Source organism: Numenius arquata, unplaced genomic scaffold (assembly GCF_964106895.1).
Source record: "Numenius arquata unplaced genomic scaffold, bNumArq3.hap1.1 HAP1_SCAFFOLD_557, whole genome shotgun sequence".
Classification (NCBI taxonomy): domain Eukaryota; kingdom Metazoa; phylum Chordata; class Aves; order Charadriiformes; family Scolopacidae; genus Numenius; species Numenius arquata.
Genome location: NW_027414080.1, coordinates 7501 through 25000, shown reverse-complemented (window position 1 = coordinate 25000; position 17500 = coordinate 7501).

Genomic DNA, 17500 nt, shown 5'->3' with positions numbered 1-17500 from the left:
TTTTTATTAATTAATTTATTTTTTTTTTTTTTTATTATTTTTAGATTTCGTCTCTTCCTCCGTCGGCTTACAATTTTTATTCATTTTTTTCCTTTTTTATTTTTTTTAAATTTTTTTTTTTTGTTTTTAGATTTTGTTTATTCCTCCGTCGGCTTAGAATTTTTATTCATTTTTTTCCGTTTTTTTTTTTTTTTATTAATTAATTTATTTTTTTTTTTTTTTATTATTTTTAGATTTCGTCTCTTCCTCCGTCGGCTTACAATTTTTATTAATTTTTTTCCTTTTTTTTTTATTTTTTTTTATTTTTAGATGTTGTTTATTCCTCCGTCGGCTTACAATTTTTATTCATTTTTTTCCATTTTTATTTTTTTAATTTTTTTTATTTTTTTTTACTTTTTTTTTATTTTTAGATTCCGTTTATTCCTCCGTTTGCTTACAATTTTTATTTTTTTTTCCTTTTTTTAAATTTTTTTTAAATTTTTTTTTAATTTTAGATTTTGTTCCCTCCTTTGCTTACCATTTTTATTAATTTTTTTCCTTTTTTTTATTTTTTGTTTTGTTTTGTTTTTTGTTTGTTTTTAGATGCTGTTTATTCCTCCGTCGGCTTACAATTTTTATTCATTTTTTTCCGTTTTTTTTTTTTTTTATTAATTAATTTATTTTTTTTTTTTTATTATTTTTAGATTTCGTCTCTTCCTCCGTCGGCTTACAATTTTTATTAATTTTTTTCCTTTTTTTTTAATTTTTTTTATTTTTAGATTTTGTTTATTCCTCCGTCGGCTTACAATTTTTATCAATTTTTTTCCATTTTTATTTTTTTTTTATTTTTAAATTTTTTTTAATTTTAGATTTTGTTTCTTCTTTCCTTTGCTTACAATTTTTATTAATTTTTTTCCTTTTTTTTATTTTTTTTTTTGTTTTGTTTTTAGATGATGTTTATTCCTCCGTCGGCTTACAATTTTTATTATTTTTTTCCATTTTATATTTTTTAAATTTTTTTTAGTTCTTTTTATTTTTAGATTCCGTTTATTCCTCCGTTTGCTTACAATTTTTATTTTTTTTTCCTTTTTTTTTAATTTTTTTAAATTTTTTTTTAATTTTAGATTTTGTTCCTTCCTTTGCTTACAATTTTTATTATTTTTTTCCTTTTTTTTATTTTTTTTTAAATTTTTTTTTAATTTCAGATTTTGTTTCTTCCTTCCTTTGCTTACAATTTTTATTAATTTTTTTCCTTTTTTTAATTTTTTTTATTTTTTTTTTTTTTTTTTTGTTTTGTTTTTAGATGCTGTTTATTCCTCCGTCGGCTTACAATTTTTATTCATTTTTTTCCATTTTTATTTTTTTATTTTTTTAAAATTTTTTTGTTTTGTTTTTAGATTTTGTTTATTCCTCCGTCGGCTTACAATTACTAATTTTTTCCATTTTTATTTTTTTTATTTTTTTTTTAATTTCTTTTTATTTTTAGATTTTGTTTATTCCTCCGTTCGCTTACAATTTTTATTAATTTTTTTCCTTTTTTTTTAATTTTTTTTATTTTTAGATTTTGTTTATTCCTCCGTCGGCTTACAATTTTTATCAATTTTTTTCCATTTTTATTTTTTTTTTATTTTTAAATTTTTTTTAATTTTAGATTTTGTTTCTTCTTTCCTTTGCTTACAATTTTTATTAATTTTTTTCCTTTTTTTTATTTTTTTTTTTGTTTTGTTTTTAGATGATGTTTATTCCTCCGTCGGCTTACAATTTTTATTATTTTTTTCCATTTTATATTTTTTAAATTTTTTTTAGTTCTTTTTATTTTTAGATTCCGTTTATTCCTCCGTTTGCTTACAATTTTTATTTTTTTTTCCTTTTTTTTAAATTTTTTTAAATTTTTTTTTAATTTTAGATTTTGTTCCTTCCTTTGCTTACAATTTTTATTATTTTTTTTCCTTTTTTTTATTTTTTTTTTAAATTTTTTTTTAATTTCAGATTTTGTTTCTTCCTTCCTTTGCTTACAATTTTTATTAATTTTTTTCCTTTTTTTAATTTTTTTTTTTTTTTTTTTTTTTTTTTTGTTTTGTTTTTAGATGCTGTTTATTCCTCCGTCGGCTTACAATTTTTATTCATTTTTTTCCATTTTTATTTTTTTATTTTTTTAAAATTTTTTTGTTTTGTTTTTAGATTTTGTTTATTCCTCCGTCGGCTTACAATTACTAATTTTTTCCATTTTTATTTTTTTTATTTTTTTTTTAATTTCTTTTTATTTTTAGATTTTGTTTATTCCTCCGTTCGCTTACAATTTTTATTAATTTTTTTCCTTTTTTTTTAATTTTTTTTATTTTTAGATTTTGTTTATTCCTCCGTCGGCTTACAATTTTTATTCATTTTTTTCCGTTTTTTTTTTTTTTTAAATTTTTTTTTATTTTTAGATTTTCTTTTTTCCTCCCTTGGCTTACAATTTTTATTCCTTTTTTTCCTTTTTTCTTCCCCCCCCAGCCCCCCCCCCGCCCCCCCCGGCGACTCGCCCCCCGCGGCGAGTCTATTTTCCGCGGCCGGGCTAGACCTGGTGTTCCTTCCCGTTCACCGCGCCCCACCCAACCACCCCCCCCCCCGCGCCCCCCCCCCCCCCCCCCCCCCGGCGACTCGCCCCCCGCGGCGAGTCTATTTTCCGCGGCGGGGCTAGACCTGGTGTTCCTTCCCGTTCACCGCGCCCCCCCCGCCCCCCCCCCCCCCCCCCCCCCCCCGCCCCCCGCCCCGGCGACTCGCCCCCCCCGCCCCCCTATCGGTGGCGACTCTTTTTTTTTTCCTTTTTTTTTTTCTTCCTTTCATTCTTTTTGTACATTTTTGTCTTGTCCTTTTTAATTCTTTTCTTCTATCGCTTTTTTTTTTTCTCGGGGGGGGGGGGGGTGGGGGGGGGTGGGGGGGTGGGGGGCGGAGGGGTGCCGGTCGTTCCCCCCCGGGGCGGGGGGCGTCTTCTTTCTTTCAAATTTCATTCATTTATTTATTTATTTGCATACGCGTTGTTCCTCCCCGCCCCCCCCCCCCCCCGTCTTCTTTTTTCGTGTTTTTTTTTTTTTTATAATTTTTTAAAATGTTATTTCACTTATTTATTTAGTTTAATTTTCCCGTTTATGTGTTTATTCGTTCATTCGGGCGGGGGGGGGGCGCGCGTGTGTGTGTCCTGTTCCGGCGCCCCCAACCTCCCCTCCCCCCGTTCTGTCTGTCTGGTTTTATTTAGTCAGTTAGTTACTTTTCATTTGCGGGGGGGGCGGGGGTGGGCGGGTGTGCGTTGTTCCTCTCCCCTCTCCCCTCCCCCCCCGTTCTGTTCGGTTTTCTTTATTTATTTAATTAAACGGGGGGGGTGGGGTGGGGGGGGGTGGGGGGGTGGGAGCGTGCGCACGCGCGTCTGTGTATCGTTCCTCCCTCGCCCCCCCCCACCCCCCCCCCCCCCCGTTTCTTTCATTCATTCGTTCCTTCCTTCATTCGTTTATTACGTAGGGGGTGCGCGCGCGCGCGTGTTGTCGTCGTCGTCGTCGTCGTCGTCGTGTCCGTCCCCCCCCTTTTTCTCATTATTTATTCATTTAGTAGGTTTTGGGGGGGGGGGGGGCGCGGGGGGGGTGGGGGCGCGGGGGGGTGGGGGGAGTGTGCGCGCGCGCGCGTGTATTATTCCACCAAGCCCACCCCCCCCCCCCGGATTTTATATTCATTGATTCATTCGCTTATTTATTTAAAGGGGGGGGCGCGCATGGGCGCGGCCGCGTATCGTTTCTTCCCCACCCCCCATACCCTCCCCCCACCCCACCCTTACCTGTTTTGTCTCAGAATTTATTTATTTATTCATTTATGTAGTGGGGTGGGGTGGGGGGTGGTGTGCGCGTGCGTATTGCTCTCCACCCCGGGCCGCCCCCCCCTCCCCCGTGTCTTTTTTTAAATTATTTTCTAAATTTTTAAAATTAATCAATCTATTTATTTATTTATTTATTTCGGGGGGGGGGGGGGGGGTGTGTGCGCGCGCATGCCCGTGTATTGTTCCCCCCCCCCCCGCCTTTGTATTATTTATTTATTTATTAGTTTTCGGGGGGTGGGCTGGGGGTGGGGTCGAGGGTGGCGTGCGCGTATTCCTCCACCCCGCCCCCGTCTTTTTCTTTAGTGTTATGTTTTACTTTTTTTGAAATGTATTTGTTTGTTTATTTCATGGGGGGTGGGGGGCCTGCGCGCGCATGCGTTGTTCCTCCCCGTGCCCCCCGTCTGTGCCCCCCCTCCCCCCCCCCCCCCACACACCCCCACACCACACACGCCCCCCCGTCTCTGTTTTTCTCATTATTTCTTTCTTTTATTTTGTACTTCTGGGGGGTAGGGTCGGGGGGAGGTGGGGGGGGGGGTGCGCGCGCGCGCGTCGTTCCTCTCCGTCTCGCCGCGGCCTCGGCGCGTCGCCATCCTCCCCTCCCCGAGGAAGGCCCTCCGCCCCGAGCCCCCCGCCGCCCCGAGAGTCCCGCGGACAGACAGGCGGGCGCACGCCCCGCCCGCGCCCAGCCGCTGGCTCGCTCGCGTTCCTGCCTTCCTTCCTTTAATTCTTACGGGCACCGTCCGTTAGAACTCATTTGTTCCCGGGTCCGTTTCTTCCGTCCTTTCTTCGGTCGAGCGCCGCCTCTTCGTTGCCTTTCTGGCCCCGTCTGGTTCCTCGGGCGTCCCCCGGCCCCAGCCCGAGGGAGGGCGGCGGGCGACTTGAGGCGGCCCGGCGCCCCGGCTGCCTCTCCCCGGGGGGGGGCTTCTTCTCCATCCGCCGGCCTGTGGGGCAGGATGTGGGGCAGAGGGAGGGGGTCCTCATCCCGTTAGGGGGGACTTGGGGCAGAGAAGGGGGCTGTGGGGCAGCATGTGGGGCAGAGGGAGGGGGGTGTGGTGCTGTTGGGGGGCAGGATGCGGGGCAGAGGGAGGGGGTTCTGGTGCTGTTGGGGGGCATGTGGGGCAGAGAAGGGGCCTGTGGGGCAGGATGTGGGGCAGAGGGAGGGGGTTCTCATCCCGTTATGGGGGACTTGGGGCAGAGAAGGGGCCTGTGGGGCAGGATGCGGGGCAGAGGGAGGGGGTTCTGATCCCGTTACGGGGGAATGTGGGGCAGAGAAGGGGCCTGTGGGGCAGGATGTGGGGCAGAGGGAGGGGGGTGTGGTGCTGTTGGGGGGGATGTGGGGCAGAGAAGGGGCCTGTGGGGCAGGATGTGGGGCAGAGGGAGGGGGTTCTCATCCCGTTACGGGGGATGTGGGGCAGAGAAGGGGGCTGTGGGGCAGGATGCGGGGCAGAGGGAGGGGGTTCTGATCCCGTTACGGGGGAATGTGGGGCAGAGAAGGGGCCTGTGGGGCAGGATGCGGGGCAGAGGGAGGGGGTTCTGATCCCGTTACGGGGGCATGTGGGGCAGAGAAGGGGCCTGTGGGGCAGGATGTGGGGCAGAGGGAGGGCGTTCTGATCCCGTTACGGGGGCATGTGGGGCAGAGAAGGGGCCTGTGGGGCAGGATGTGGGGCAGAGGGAGGGGGTTCTGATCCCGTTACGGGGGCATGTGGGGCAGAGAAGGGGCCTGTGGGGCAGGATGTGGGGCAGAGGGAGGGCGTTCTGATCCCGTTACGGGGGATGTGGGGCAGAGAAGAGGCCTGTGGGGCAGGATGCGGGGCAGAGGGAGGGGGTTCTGGTGCTGTTGGGGGGCAGGATGCGGGGCAGAGGGAGGGGGTTCTGGTGCTGTTGGGGGGCATGTGGGGCAGAGAAGGGGCCTGTGGGGCAGGATGTGGGGCAGGGGGAGGGGGTTCTCATCCCGTTATGGGGGACTTGGGGCAGAGAAGGGGGCTGTGGGGCAGGATGTGGGGCAGAGGGAGGGGGGTGTGGTGCTGTTGGGGGGGATGTGGGGCAGAGAAGGGGCCTGTGGGGCAGGATGCGGGGCAGGGGGAGGGGGTTCTCATCCCGTTATGGGGGACTTGGGGCAGAGAAGGGGGCTGTGGGGCAGGATGTGGGGCAGAGGGAGGGGGGTGTGGTGCTGTTGGGGGGGATGTGGGGCAGAGAAGGGGCCTGTGGGGCAGGATGTGGGGCAGAGGGAGGGGGTTCTCATCCCGTTATGGGGGATGTGGGGCAGAGAAGGGGCCTGTGGGGCAGGATGCGGGGCAGAGGGAGGGGGTTCTGATCCCGTTACGGGGGAATGTGGGGCAGAGAAGGGGCCTGTGGGGCAGGATGTGGGGCAGAGGGAGGGGGGTGTGGTGCTGTTGGGGGGGATGTGGGGCAGAGAAGGGGCCTGTGGGGCAGGATGTGGGGCAGAGGGAGGGGGTTCTCATCCCGTTACGGGGGATGTGGGGCAGAGAAGGGGGCTGTGGGGCAGGATGCGGGGCAGAGGGAGGGGGTTCTGATCCCGTTACGGGGGAATGTGGGGCAGAGAAGGGGCCTGTGGGGCAGGATGTGGGGCAGAGGGAGGGGGTTCTCATCCCGTTACAGGGGATGTGGGGCAGAGAAGGGGCCTGTGGGGCAGGATGCGGGGCAGAGGGAGGGGGTTCTGATCCCGTTACGGGGGAATGTGGGGCAGAGAAGGGGCCTGTGGGGCAGGATGTGGGGCCAAGGGAGGGGGTTCTGATCCCGTTACGGGGGCATGTGGGGCAGAGAAGGGGCCTGTGGGGCAGGATGTGGGGCAGAGGGAGGGCGTTCTGATCCCGTTACTGGGGGTGTGGGGCAGAGAAGGGGCCTGTGGGGCAGGATGTGGGGCAGAGGGAGGGGGTTCTGATCCCGTTACGGGGGCATGTGGGGCAGAGAAGGGGCCTGTGGGGCAGGATGTGGGGCAGAGGGAGGGGGTTCTGATCCCGTTACGGGGGATGTGGGGCAGAGAAGGGGCCTGTGGGGCAGGATGTGGGGCAGAGGGAGGGGGGTGTGGTGCCGTTGGGGGGGATGTGGGGCAGAGAAGGGGCCTGTGGGGCAGGATGTGGGGCAGAGAGGGGGCCTGTGGGGCAGGATGTGGGGCAGAGGGAGGGGGGTGTGGTGCCGTTGGGGGGGATGTGGGGCAGAGAAGGGGCCTGTGGGGCAGGATGTGGGGCAGAGAGGGGGCCTGTGGGGCAGGATGTGGGGCAGAGGGAGGGGGGTGTGGTGCCGTTGGGGGGGATGTGGGGCAGAGAAGGGGCCCGTGGGGCAGCATGTGGGGCAGAGGGAGGGGGTTCTCATCCCGTTACGGGGGATGTGGGGCAGAGAAGGGGCCTGTGGGGCAGGACGTGGGGTGGGACGTGGGCCTTCCCGCAAGAGCCGGCGCGAGCGGGCCGGGGGGGTGGCGCGGCCCTCTCGCCTTCCCCCCGCCTCGGTCCTGACCCCTACCTGACCCACCTCTCCCGGGCGCGGCGGCGGCACGTCGGCGGGCTACCTCGACGCGGGGGGGCCCGGCCTCGGGCGAAGCCGCTGCTTTCTGCGGGGGGCGGAAAGGCGCTCTCCTGCTTCTCCTCGAGACCCGGACGCTGGAGGGGAGAGAGGAAGGGAGGGACGTCAGGGCAGATACCGTCGTAGGGGAGTCACGGCGACCTAGGCGCCGTCACGGACTACGGCTGGCTTCGGGCCGCCGAGCCTCCTCCCCCCACCCCCCCACGAGAAGGCCGCCGCTCGGCCCGACAAAACGCGCCGCCGCCGCCGCCGCCGCCGCCGCCGCCCCCGGCGAGTTGTATCGGCAAGCTGCGGGAAGGGCTTTTCGTTTCCTCGCGTCGCTAGAAACGTCAGCCTTTCCTTTGGCAGGAGCCATCTCGCTGCCCTCTGACCTATAGACACCCGCACCGGGAGGCGAGAGAACAAGCCCGCCTCGGCAGACGAGTACCCGGCTCTACCGGGTCACAGGAGGCCTCTCGACCGCCGGCGCTCTCACCCGGACCGCTCTTCGGAACAGCAACGGCAGCAGCCACCCGAAAGACTCAAAGCGCCTCGTCGAGTTCACCCCTTCGTCGAGGGACCGCCAAAATATTTCCCGTGGCCGACGCGGGGACGTGCAAACCGACGCGGCCTTGCCCGGGGCTTTGCGCAAACCTTCAGGCGGTCGGGCCGCGGGGATCGGACCGGACGAGAGGCGAGGCATTCGGCGAGAGCGGCCCGGCAGCCGTAGCTGCGCGTCCGCCGCCCACGGAAGGGAAGAAGTGCGACCCTTCTCGCGGCCGCGCCAGCCGGAAAAGCGGAAAAGCACGGTGCCGTTTACACGCCCTACGCGGCAAGGAGCCGGGTCCCCGCAACGCCTTACTTACCGTCCCGCCCGCGTCCAGGAGAACCGCTTCGGCTCCGCAACGCCGCTAAAGGGGAGCCGACGCCGGGAAAGGGAGAGAGAGCCCGGCAGCCTCGCGGGCGCGCGCCCCATCGTTAGAGCGGCCCAGACCTTCGTCGTCCCCGCTGACGGACGCTTTCGAGCCTCCGACCGGCGCGACGAAGAACGGGAAGCGGAAAGTTTCGGCTGAAAGCAAAAGCCCGGCTAGGAAGCAAACGCCGCCTTACCTGAGGAGAGCTCCCTCTCCGCCCCTTGAAACGGGCGGGGACGGGCACGCCAGCCGAGTCCCGAGAGGCGAGCCGGCGGCGGGTGGGTGCGGGCGCAGGTGCCAGGCGAAGGTCGTCGGGGTCCTCGAGGCGCCCTCGGGACCCTAACACGCAGGAGACAAACGCTCTCCAGCCGCCCAAAGGGGCGGAATCGCTCCCGGCGAGAGCCCGGTGAAAAACGAGAGCCCGGTCTGCTCCGGGGGACGCGCGAGAGACGCCTCTGCAGGCAGAGCAGGCGCTTGCGCTCTCCCGGGATACGTTCCCGACTCCCGCACCACCCAGACCTACCCTCTCGTGAGCCGGAGGAACTCGGGAGCCACGCGGCGGCTCGGAGAAATCCCTTCGCTTATCGCTACGGCGGGAGATCGGCAGCTCCCTGTGGGGAAGAGCGCGAGCGTGTTTTTTAAATACGGGGCGGGCCGGCCGGCCTTCTCTTTAGCTTCCCCGCTAGGCGGACGGCCCGAAGGCAGCGGCGGGGGGGGGGCGCGTGTGTGACGACGGCAGAAGGCAGCGAGGGAAGAGCTCCTTACCGGAGCGAGCTCACCGTAACCCCGGCTTCTGAGACCGACTTAGAGGAACCCTCGCGAAGAAAGGCGCAGACGGAGCCGATGCCGTGAGGCGGCGAGACGAGCCTCCTTCGGGTTCTCCGGCCCACGACGCTGTGGCGCTGCCGGGACAGACTGTTGGAGAAGCGCTTTTCCCCCTTCCCCCCCCCCGCCCGCTGGAAAAGTTTGAGGAACTGGAACGTACCGAAGAGAAGCCAGCCGTGAGAATCTCCAAGCCGGACGCTAGCTTACGCTGCTCCACAGAACTGCCCTCGGCGCGGAGGGGCCGCCTGCACCTGGGGCTGGGGGCATGAGGAAGAAGAGAGCTCAGGGCTATTCCTCCCGACAGCGGCTCTCGGGCGGAGAAGGCTGCGGTCGCTCTCCCGACGGCCTCCGGCACCAAGCACTGGACACACACACCCACCCACCACCACCACCACACACCACCCCCCCCCCAACCGGAGCACGGAGGACCGGGGGAGGCTTCCCTTCAGGGCACGCTCTAACGGCCGGGATCGTGGGGGTCTTACGCGCGCCGAGCCCTCCGGGGGAGACGGCGGGGCTCTCGACGGCGCCCTGCCGGCGAAGGGAGCGGTTCCCCCCCTTGGCCTCGGGCCGCCGGGGCCTTACCTTACCGTCCTCTCGGCAGTTCTCACCCTTCCCGCCGACGGCGGACGTTTCTCAGGAGGGCGGCCCGGCTCTCCGGCAGCCCCTGCCCGGGCACACGGCCCTGGCGGCGGCGGCGGCTGCTGCTGCTGCTTTCCCAGGGACGGGGTTTCGACCGGCAGAAGAGCCGAGCGGCCGCGCCCGCAGGCGGGCACGGGTGGCAGCCGGACATCGGCGCGGCCGACCCGGCGGGCTGTAACAGAGAAGGCGACGTTAGCGAGAGCGTTACGGGGCCTTTTCGCTTCGCGCAAGCGCGCTCTCATCCCCCGGCAGGCCCCCGGAACCGAACCCCTCGCCTGCCGCCGCACGCGCTCGGGCACGCACCTGCGCGCACGCGGCCACCGCCCACCGCGTGCCCACGGACGCGGGCCTGCCCCGGCAGGCCCCCCAGCCCGAACCCCCCCGTCTGCCGCCGCACCCCCCAACAGCCCCCCCCCTCCCCGAACTCCTCGCGCGCGGCAGAGGCAGGTACGCGCGCACGCAAAGCAAAGAGCGGAAATCCCCCCCCGCCGACCCCCCTCGCCCCCCCCACCAGCCCGAACCCCCCCCCGTCTGCCGCCGCACCCCCCAACAGCCCCCCCTCCCCGAACTCCTCGCGCGCGGCAGAGGCAGACGCGCGCGCGCGCAGAGAGCGAAACTCGCCCCCCCACCGGCCCCCCTCTTGCCCTCAAGCCGCCCCCCCACCCCCACCCCCGTCCACCGCCCGCTTCACGGCGAATCCGGCCACCCGCTCCTCCTCCCGCCCGCAGGTTTCGCCGCTCCCGGGGAAAGACGACGGGAGACTTTAGGACCCAGCGGAGCCCCCGCCGGCTCCGCGCCCCGGCGGGAGAAGGGAATCCCGGCGGCAGAGGCAGAAACGCGCGCACGCAGAGAGAAACACGCTCCCGCCGACCCCCTCCCCACCCCCCCCCACCCAGCCCGAACCCCCCCCGTCTGCCGCCGCACCCCCCAACAGCCCCCCCCTCCCCGAACTCCTCGCGCGCGGCAGAGGCAGACATGCGCGCACGCAAAGCAAAGAGCGGAAATCCCCCCCCCGCCGACCCCCCTCGCCCCCCCCCACCAGCCCGAACCCCCCCCCGTCTGCCGCCGCACCCCCCAACAGCCCCCCCCTCCCCGAACTCCTCGCGCGCGGCAGAGGCAGACGCGCGCGCGCGCGCAGAGAGCGAAACTCGCCCCCCCACCGGCCCCCCTCTTGCCCTCAAGCCGCCCCCCCACCCCCGTCCACCGCCCGCTTCACGGCGAATCCGGCCACCCGCTCCTCCTCCCGCCCGCAGGTTTCGCCGCTCCCGGGGAAAGACGACGGGAGACTTTAGGACCCAGCGGAGCCCCCGCCGGCTCCGCGCCCCGGCGGGAGAGGGGAATCCCGGCGGCGCGACCGGTCTCTGACCCCGGCTGCCGAGTCTCTACCCCGCCCTGCCCGTGCCCCGGCTCCCGCCCTGCTTTCTCGGGCGGCGGGGACGGCCGGTCGCTCCTTCAGCCCGCCCGCCCGCCCCTGCCGCGGGTTGCCAACCGACAGAAGGAAGGAAGGAAAAGAACCGCAACCGAGCCAAGCGGGAATTTTCTCCGAAAAGAGAGACCGCGCCCCGCACGCCCTCTCCCCTGCCTACCTCTGCGCCGGGCTCCCCGCCTGCTCGCCGAGCGCTCTCGCCTGCTGCCGCAGCGGCATCCCCTCCTTTCCCTTCCCTGCCTTTGGCGCCAATGAGCCCGCGACCGTTAGCGCGGCGGGAACCCCCGCCTTTCAACCGCGGGCGGGGGGTGGGGGGGACACGCGCGCATGCGCAGGGCGCGCAGCTGCGGGCCCACCCCCCGCTCCCCCGCCCCGCTGCTCCGCGGAGGGGGGGAAGGGGAGAAGGGGGAAAATGACGGCGAGGGGGAAAATCTCCCCCATCCCGCCGCGCGTACACCCACAACCCCCTCCCCCCCCGCAAAGACCTCACACAGCCCCCCTCTCCCCCCCGCCCGCAGCCCCCCGAGCCAAAACCGAGCGGAACGGAAAAGCCCACCGCGAGAGGCGAAAGCCGGCGAGCGCCCGGCGGCGCCGGCACCCGCCGCCGGATCGGGGCCGCCGGTCCCCGAGTCCGCCGGCGGCCGGCGAGCTCGCGTCGCGGCGGGGCGCCGGGCGGCTCGCGGCGGGGGCCGCCGGCTCTCGCCGACCCCGGCGGCCGGGGAGGCAAAGCGGCGGGGGGAAAAGCACCCGCCCCGGCACCCCCGCCCCACCGCGCGCGCCCACACGCGCAGCCCCCCCAACGCCCTCAGCCCCCCCACGCCCCCCCTCGCAGCCCCCCGAGCCAAAACCGAGCGGAACGGAAAAGCCCACCGCGAGAGGCGAAAGCCGGCGAGCGCCCGGCGGCGCCGGCACCCGCCGCCGGATCGGGGCCGCCGGTCCCCGAGTCCGCCGGCGGCCGGCGAGCTCGCGTCGCGGCGGGGCGCCGGGCGGCTCGCGGCGGGGGCCGCCGGCTCTCGCCGACCCCGGCGGCCGGGGAGGCAAAGCGGCGGGGGAAAAGCACCCGCCCCGGCACCCCCGCCCCACCGCGCGCGCCCACACGCGCAGCCCCCCCAACGCCCTCAGCCCCCCCACGCCCCCCCTCGCAGCCCCCCGAGCCAAAACCGAGCGGAACGGAAAAGCCCACCGCGAGAGGCGAAAGCCGGCGAGCGCCCGGCGGCGCCGGCACCCGCCGCCGGATCGGGGCCGCCGGTCCCCGAGTCCGCCGGCGGCCGGCGAGCTCGCGTCGCGGCGGGGCGCCGGGCGGCTCGCGGCGGGGGCCGCCGGCTCTCGCCGATCCCGGCGGCCGGGGAGCGAAATAGGCGTCCAGAGTCTGCTCAGGCAGACTTGCCGCCAGCAGCGGCGTCGGGGAAAATAAACAGATTATTATTTAACAACTGGTAATTCATCATCATAAGGAGCAATAAACCGACCGTAACAGTAATAGTAATAAGAGCAACAATAACGACTATTAAAAAAAAAAAAAATCACAACTGTTCCGCGCCCCTCCTCTTCCCCCCTCTCCCCGCCGCTCCGGGAGATCCGGGTGAGGGTTGCCCCTGTATTAGAGACGCCCGAATCTTGAAATAGGCGAAGGGGGGAGAAAATTAAAGAGCCAAAAAAAAAAAAAATCGAACACCCCCCCCCCAGCTCGGTCTGCTGTATCCCCATCAGGGCGTACCCAGTACCGGAAACGCTTGACTCTTTAAATCGGGGGACGAGGGCGAGAACGATAGTTAAGGAAAAAAAAAACCCACACGGTATAAATAATCCCCCCCCCACCCGCCCCCCCCGTAATCCTTCCACCCTGGGAGAACCGGGATACGGCAGCCGCGCCGTCCCGGTCCGGGTGGGTCTACCCGCCTCGGCAGCCGGCTGCCAGGTCTACCCACCTCCGGGACCGGTCCGGGCGTCCAGGTCTACCCGCCTCGGCAGCCGGCTGCCAGGTCTACCCACCTCCGGGACCGGTCCGGGCTGCCAGGTCTACCCGCCTCCGGGACCGGTCCGGGCTGCCAGGTCTACCCGCCTCGGCAGCCGGCTGCCAGGTCTACCCGCCTCCGGGACCGGTCCGGGCGTCCAGGTCTACCCGCCTCCGGTCCGGGCTGCCAGGTCTAGCCACTTCCGGGACCGGTCCGGGCTGCCAGGTCTACCCGCCTCCGGGACCGGTCCGGGCTGCCAGGTCTACCCGCCTCGGCAGCCGGCTGCCAGGTCTACCCGCCTCCGGGACCGGTCGGCCAGGTCTACCCGCCTCCGGTCCGGGCGTCCAGGTCTACCCGCCTCCGGTCCGGGGTGCCAGGTCTACCCGCCTCCGGGACCGGTCCGGGCTGCCAGGTCTACCCGCCTCGGCAGCCGGCTGCCAGGTCTACCCGCCTCCGGGACCGGTCGGCCAGGTCTACCCGCCTCCGGTCCGGGCGTCCAGGTCTACCCGCCTCCGGTCCGGGGTGCCAGGTCTACCCGCCTCCGGGACCGGTCCGGGCTGCCAGGTCTACCCGCCTCGGCAGCCGGCTGCCAGGTCTACCCGCCTCCGGGACCGGTCCGGGCTGCCAAGTCTACCCGCCTCCGGTCCGGGCTGCCAGGTCTACCCGCCTCCGGGACCGGTCCGGGCGTCCAGGTCTACCCGCCTCCGGGACCGGTCGGCCAGGTCTACCCTGCTCCGGTCCGGGCTGCCAGGTCTACCCGCCTCCGGTCGGGGATGCCAGGTCTACCCGCCTCCGGTCGGGGCTGCCAGGTCTACCCGCCTCCGGGACCGGTCCGGGCTGCCAGGTCTACCCGCCTCGGCAGCCGGCTGCCAGGTCTACCCACCTCCGGGACCGGTCCGGGCGTCCAGGTCTACCCGCCTCCGGTCCGGGCGTCCAGGTCTACCCGCCTCCGGGACCGGCAGGGCTGTCCGCTTGACCCGCCTCGGCAGCCGGTCGCCAGGTCTACCTCGCTCCGGCGGCACTTGGGCGTCCAGGTCTACCCGCCTCCGGTCCGGGCTGCCAGGTCTACCCGCCTCCGGGACCGGCAGGGCTGTCCGCTTGACCCGCCTCGGCAGCCGGTCGCCAGGTCTACCTCGCTCCGGCGGCACTTGGGCGTCCAGGTCTACCCGCCTCCGGTCCGGGCGTCCAGGTCTACCCGCCTCCGGGACCGGCAGGGCTGTCCGCTTGACCCGCCTCGGCAGCCGGTCGCCAGGTCTACCTCGCTCCGGCGGGACTTGGGCGCGCTGGTCTACCCGCCTCCGGTCCGGGCGTCCAGGTCTACCCGCCTCCGGGACCGGCAGGGCTGTCCGCTTGACCCGCCTCGGCAGCCGGTCGCCAGGTCTACCTCGCTCCGGCGGGACTTGGGCGCGCTGGTCTACCCGCCTCCGGTCCGGGCTGCCAGGTCTACCCGCCTCCGGGACCGGCAGGGCTGTCCGCTTGACCCGCCTCGGCAGCCGGTCGCCAGGTCTACCTCGCTCCGGCGGGACTTGGGCGCGCTGGTCTACCCGCCTCCGGTCCGGGCTGCCAGGTCTACCCGCCTCCGGGACCGGCAGGGCTGTCCGCTTGACCCGCCTCGGCAGCCGGTCGCCAGGTCTACCTCGCTCCGGCGGGACTTAGGCGCTGTTCCGGGGTGGCGGGTAGACCTTTTGTCCCCAGCGCTACTTCCAGCAGCCGAAGGGGTCGCTGTTTTACGCTGCCTCCAGTTACGTCATCGTAAAAGTCGGCGTGGTTGGCGCTCCTCCCCGGTGGGCAGAGCCTACGTTCTTGCCGCTGTCCGGGAGCGATGAACCGTATCTCCATATTAGGGGAACGGCATAGCAGCTAGGCTCCGGAGGGGAGCTAGCGAGGCGGAGGTGGCGCCCGCGGGTCTCCCGGCGAAGTGGAGCGCTGGATCCCGCGGGGGAGGGAAGGACAAAGACCGGCAGTTGGCAGTGGCCGGCACTCGAACGCGTACGGCCGGGGAAGACGGGGCACCTTCCCCGGTCCCGGAGGGGGACCCGATGAGGACAGGGAATCCTGGCGGCATGTGCCGCAGGATTCGGCCGGGGAGCGGAGAGCCTGCCGCGGCTTTCCTCGGCTCCGGAGGGCCCCCGATGATGGGCTGGGTGAGGAGAGCGGCGCCTCACCCTTTTTCTCCGGCCCTAAGCCGGAGCCCGCCGCGGCGCGGGGGAGAGCGCGGGTGGCCGGTGCCGGTGGCCGGCCAGCCCGGGGGGGGCGGCGGGCGGAGGGTTCCCGAGCCGGCGTCGGCTCGTTCCTCCGTCCCGGAGCAGGGGTGCCGCCGAGGAGGAGAGAAGGTTGCCGGCGGGCGAGGCGGCGTCGCCTCGTCCTTTTTCCCTCCGGCCCTAAGCCGGAGCCCGCCGCGGCGCGGGGGAGAGCGCGGGTGGCCGGTGCCGGTGGCCGGCCAGCCCGGGGGGGGCGGCGGGCGGAGGGTTCCCGAGCCGGCGTCGGCTCGTTCCTCCGTCCCGGAGCAGGGGTGCCGCCGAGGAGGAGAGAAGGTTGCCGGCGGGCGAGGCGGCGTCGCCTCGTCCTTTTTCCCTCCAGCCCTAAGCCGGAGCCCGCCGCGGCGCGGGGGAGAGCGCGGGTGGCCGGTGCCGGTGGCCGGCCAGCCCGGGGGGGGCGGCGGGCGGAGGGTTCCCGAGCCGGCGTCGGCTCGTTCCTCCGTCCCGGAGCAGGGGTGCCGCCGAGGAGGAGAGAGGGTTGCCGGCGGGCGAGGCGGCGTCGCCTCGTCCTTTTTCCCTCCGGCCCTAAGCCGGAGCCCGCCGCGGCGCGGGGGAGAGCGCGGGTGGCCGGTGCCGGTGGCCGGCCAGCCCGGGGGGGGCGGCGGGTGGAGGGTTCCCGAGCCGGCGTCGGCTCCGTTCCTCCGTCCCGGAGCAGGGGTGCCGCCGAGGAGGAGAGAGGGTTGCCGGCGGGCGAGGCGGCGTCGCCTCGTCCTTTTTCCCTCCGGCCCTAAGCCGGAGCCCGCCGCGGCGCGGGGGAGAGCACGGGTGGCCGGTGCCGGTGGCCGGCCAGCCCGGGGGGGGCGGCGGGCGGAGGGTTCCCGAGCCGGCGTCGGCTCGTTCCTCCGTCCCGGAGCAGGGGTGCCGCCGAGGAGGAGAGAGGGTTGCCGGCGGGCGAGGCGGCGTCGCCTCGTCCTTTTTCCCTCCGGCCCTAAGCCGGAGCCCGCCGCGGCGCGGGGGAGAGCGCGGGTGGCCGGTGCCGGTGGCCGGCCAGCCCGGGGGGGGCGGCGGGCGGAGGGTTCCCGAGCCGGCGTCGGCTCGTTCCTCCGTCCCGGAGCAGGGGTGCCGCCGAGGAGGAGAGAGGGTTGCCGGCGGGCGAGGCGGCGTCGCCTCGTCCTTTTTCCCTCCGGCCCTAAGCCGGAGCCCGCCGCGGCGCGGGGGAGAGCGCGGGTGGCCGGTGCCGGTGGCCGGCCAGCCCGGGGGGGGCGGCGGGCGGAGGGTTCCCGAGCCGGCGTCGGCTCGTTCCTCCGTCCCGGAGCAGGGGTGCCGCCGAGGAGGAGAGAGGGTTGCCGGCGGGCGAGGCGGCGTCGCCTCGTCCTTTTTCCCTCCGGCCCTAAGCCGGAGCCCGCCGCGGCGCGGGGGAGAGCGCGGGTGGCCGGTGCCGGTGGCCGGCCAGCCCGGGGGGGGCGGCGGGCGGAGGGTTCCCGAGCCGGCGTCGGCTCCGTTCCTCCGTCCCGGAGCAGGGGTGCCGCCGAGGAGGAGAGAGGGTTGCCGGCGGGCGAGGCGGCGTCGCCTCGTCCTTTTTCCCTCCGGCCCTAAGCCGGAGCCCGCCGCGGCGCGGGGGAGAGCGCGGGTGGCCGGTGCCGGTGGCCGGCCAGCCCGGGGGGGCGGCGGGCGGAGGGTTCCCGAGCCGGCGTCGGCTCGTTCCTCCGTCCCGGAGCAGGGGTGCCGCCGAGGAGGAGAGAGGGTTGCCGGCGGGCGAGGCGGCGTCGCCTCGTCCTTTTTCCCTCCGGCCCTAAGCCGGAGCCCGCCGCGGCGCGGGGGAGAGCGCGGGTGGCCGGTGCCGGTGGCCGGCCAGCCCGGGGGGGGCGGCGGGCGGAGGGTTCCCGAGCCGGCGTCGGCTCCGTTCCTCCGTCCCGGAGCAGGGGTGCCGCCGAGGAGGAGAGAGGGTTGCCGGCGGGCGAGGCGGCGTCGCCTCGTCCTTTTTCCCTCCGGCCCTAAGCCGGAGCCCGCCGCGGCGCGGGGGAGAGCGCGGGTGGCCGGTGCCGGTGGCCGGCCAGCCCGGGGGGGCGGCGGGCGGAGGGTTCCCGAGCCGGCGTCGGCTCGTTCCTCCGTCCCGGAGCAGGGGTGCCGCCGAGGAGGAGAGAGGGTTGCCGGCGGGCGAGGCGGCGTCGCCTCGTCCTTTTTCCCTCCGGCCC